Source organism: Haemaphysalis longicornis, unplaced genomic scaffold, assembly GCF_048455015.1.
Source record: "Haemaphysalis longicornis isolate Haplotype H1 unplaced genomic scaffold, Haemaphysalis longicornis Haplotype H1 scaffold_9, whole genome shotgun sequence".
Taxonomy (NCBI): Eukaryota; Metazoa; Arthropoda; class Arachnida; order Ixodida; family Ixodidae; genus Haemaphysalis; species Haemaphysalis longicornis.
This window is the reverse complement of record NW_027526460.1, coordinates 896295-899983: the sequence shown is the minus strand read 5'-3', so window position 1 is coordinate 899983 and position 3689 is coordinate 896295. Positions and strand designations below refer to the sequence as shown.

The 3689-nt window shown below is 42.6% G+C and overlaps 1 long non-coding RNA gene across 1 annotated transcript; it reads right to left on the bottom strand.

The window, feature by feature from the left end:
- Window positions 1-1177: 1177 nt before the first annotated feature.
- On the bottom strand, window positions 1178-3069 carry LOC144152725 (uncharacterized). The gene is made up of 4 exons (XR_013319216.1): window positions 2961-3069; window positions 1652-1820; window positions 1311-1456; window positions 1178-1224 (listed from the first exon to the last, which is right to left on the bottom strand). It is a non-coding gene; the product is annotated as an uncharacterized LOC144152725 (long non-coding RNA).
- Between the last annotated feature and the right edge of the window lie 620 nt (window positions 3070-3689).

Below are 3689 nucleotides of genomic sequence, written 5' to 3'. Positions count from 1 at the left end.
CTTCTCTCAGAATAACTGGGCCTCGAGAAGACTTACTGCTCACCTCATGTACCTTCAAGGAAACACGAAAATTTTGTTACATGGTTGCTTTAAATGAGTGAGTTGCTTAGTCCCTTTCATAACACAGTAATTGATTTAAAATCAGTGATTTTTTGGGTTTTTTTCTGGGAGTGCTGCTAAAGGTGAAAGTGCGCTAAACAATATCACCACAGACAATCAATGAAATTGCCCTGATTCTGGAAAGTATCCAACTTTGCTGTCGCGGTATCCTGAATATAAGTTTTTTTTATCCTTGAGAGGTTTCGTTTATTAATCAAATAATAATTACTATAATCACCTTTCAGCATCATATTTTACACAACTTCTCTCTGCAAAAAATGTTCTCTGTACTGTATAGGTAATGTGCTCCCTAGAATGCTGTAGTGAAACTGGCTTATTAAAACTTACAGCTAAACGATGTTTCTACCACAAAGAAATAAATGGCCAGTCATAAGAAATCATAAATATCGCACTGTGGCAAAACATTTTTTTGGAATTAGTTCTCCCTAAAATATTTCCCTCTCGATATGTCTTACCTCCATGGTTCGTAGTGGTATGAGGCAGAAGTTGAGCTGACTAATGCTGAACTAGGCTGTTGCACAATTTTTTTATAAATCGCAACTATAGCACATTTTCTTGCAGACGTCACTTTCTGTGCTCTAAACAATTCCCTTTAAAAAAATTACCCCTTATTTAACCACCTGTCAAAATCCAATGCAAGCATTACTCATGCTACGCCTGTATTTGGGAGTATTATTGGTGCTACGGGCGTATTAAAAGCTGGAAATTTAAATCGTCAGTTGCCACCGTATTGTTGTAGCAGCAACCACGTTGGGCGTGTCCGTGGTGCTGGCAAATCATAACAACTCTCAAGGTGTAAAAGCTAAATATTTACAAAACTAAAATACAAAATAGTAGTTTTTTTGGCCACTGTTGGAGCATCCGTAATAGGCGGAATGTGAACACAATGGCCAATATTGGCGTTCACGATAACTTCTTAACACTGAGATTTTATTAGGACGAACAGGCCCAGAAATTGAGTATCGCAAAAACAAAATGCCAGCTTACCCAACCAAAATTAAGACCCGGGTGTTTCTGCAGTCGCAAAGTACACTTCCAGGAAAGTTTCGCTAACGTGTTCCGAAAAAATCCTACTGTCACCTTGAGCCACAGGCCAAGCTGTCACTGAAAAGAAGCTTCAAACCATTAGTTATAAAGAAACTACCTAAAAACGCACCATGAAAGACCCCAAAATGGCAGTGCGTACTTACTTGTAGAATGCAATGATTTCATCCCGTGCAAGAGCTTTAATGTGTTGCCTTCTGATGATACACTTCCAAGAAGGGGTCCAAATACAATTAAAATGGCCATATGCATTCCTTGTACCACTGTTTCAGGTCTATCTTCGCCCTATTGCCTAGAAAATAAACAGTACAAAAATATCAGAGAATAAATTTATGCCTTGCTTTACCCAGGGAGCACGAGAAAATATTGAACAATGTCTGATTCGTTCCACGAAAGTAGAATGTCTTTTTTACAGCGGAAGCCCTGGTAATCTTTCCTTGCTAAACAATTTGAGATATGAAAATATTTGAACATACTTTAAGCTCACCTGTCCTTGGTCTATGCGAACTGGTGAATATCTGCACAATATGCACAACTCAAAAAGTACTCTTTTGTGGCTTATGAGCTCCACAGGGCATTCATAATCCGCCACACTCTCCCCGACGACCCTTCAGCATGCCAAAGATGTCTTCAGCCAGTGAATGCCACAGCCATGACTTCGCAGGAGCATGTAAAGAAAGGAAATAATTTGTTTTCATTTTTTTTTTGCAGAGGAACAAAAACATTTGTCACAACCTGTCAGTGGAGGGTCAAATGTCTCCACAGTCAGCCATATACTCTTTCTGAACAGGTCATAGAGTATGAATACAGAATGTAGCAATCTGCTTTTGCAGTATAATTTCTACGTTCAAAGTTGAACAAAAATGGATTAATGTTTGGTGCATATCATGATGCAACAAATTTGCACCCGAGCGTTTTGAAAATTATTCGAACTCTCGAGCTGCCACTGACATTGTAAGGAATGTATTATTTTTAAACTTACTTTGTGACGTTAAAACTTCTAATCGTCCACACGTGAGTTTTATGGGTAATTATTCTGAGGTCTCAGGTTACCACTGACATTGACAGATTAGAAACGGAACCACACTTTCTGCGTGTTTCCACCTGCCTTCCCCTCCACAAAAGGAACGTTTTGTTACTACGCTACTGCTCAGACAACCACTTTCCCTTGCATTTCACTACACGTCAGATAGCCAACTAACGTTGACTAATGTAAATAGACCATCTGAATTCATCGAAGGCATTGGAAGAAACAAGGAACAACTACACACACAGCACAGATAAACGTAAGCAGTGCTACCGCCAACGCCTTGAACGCACATCAACATTAGGCGGAATAGCGTGATTAGCACAGTAAATTTATGGCTCTCAGAAGACCAACACAACCCAATTAACACGGAAGTTTGAAAATACCGATAAGTCTAAAGACTGACGCTCCGACAAACATGTTGTGCAGTGTGTGCGCCTGAGACAATAGCATGCGACTAACCCGAGAAGATTCAGTACCGCTGACAGGTACAGCAACCGTCAATATACAACTAAGCAACACCACACCATAAGGGGACATGCAGACTCGAGAAATGCGCGCACCAGCCACTTTCTAAATAGCACTAGCTAACGTACGCAGTCATAAATGTCAAGCCGACTCCAACCCACAAACGCACAAGCTTAAGTGAATAACGGCCGCAAACGTTTCTCGCATCGAAGAGGAAGCGGAGCGGCACGTTTATCGGACGCAGTGATGAACAAGTCAAAGAACAACAACCGTTACCAGAACATAAATAAGCAGCACTGACCTTTTTTGCGCCTCCCGGCAAAACTTCACATCGTCGAACAGTAAATACAGCCCGAGGACATGAAGAAATCCGCAGTTTCACGCCACAACCAAACTGGTAACCGTTCCCGCCAGTCTGACCGACAGGCGACAGTTCATTTAGTACATCAGGCGCATAACGCGAGCGATCGAGAAAACCGCTATAGAAGGCCACTGGTGGCGCTGCATGCGGATGAACAAAAACTAGCTTCCGTAAAGGTTGAGACGTAGGGGCGCTGCTGTCGTTAAAAGTGTTCACGCAGTCCCGTTTTTCCCTAATCGTCGTTGTACCCGTTGCCGTCCCACTATACCATGCATCAACGCAAGCGGCGCTGCCTTGTATTCTTTCCTCCATGCTGTCAACGCATGCGCACGGCATGCCGCACTGAAGTGGCGGTCGTTTCGTAATGGTTTCGGCCAAACCACGGCGATGCACGCCGTGGCCAGTGACCAGGCCGCGGAAGAGATCACAAGCTCGGCACCCTTGATCGCTTATATTTGCTTCGGAAAATGGGAGTAGGCCTCTAAGCGGACGTCTACGCTGCTCTGAGGCTGGAACAAAGAGCTCAGATATTAGCCAATTTAACCCGTTAGTTGGGCTAAAGTTGTTTCTCTCCGCAGTCCGTAAGCGCGTGCGGTATGTGTGCATAAACTTTGATGACAGCTTTATTTCTTTCTTTGCAGTGAAAACAAAACGACGCTTCTTTATTGA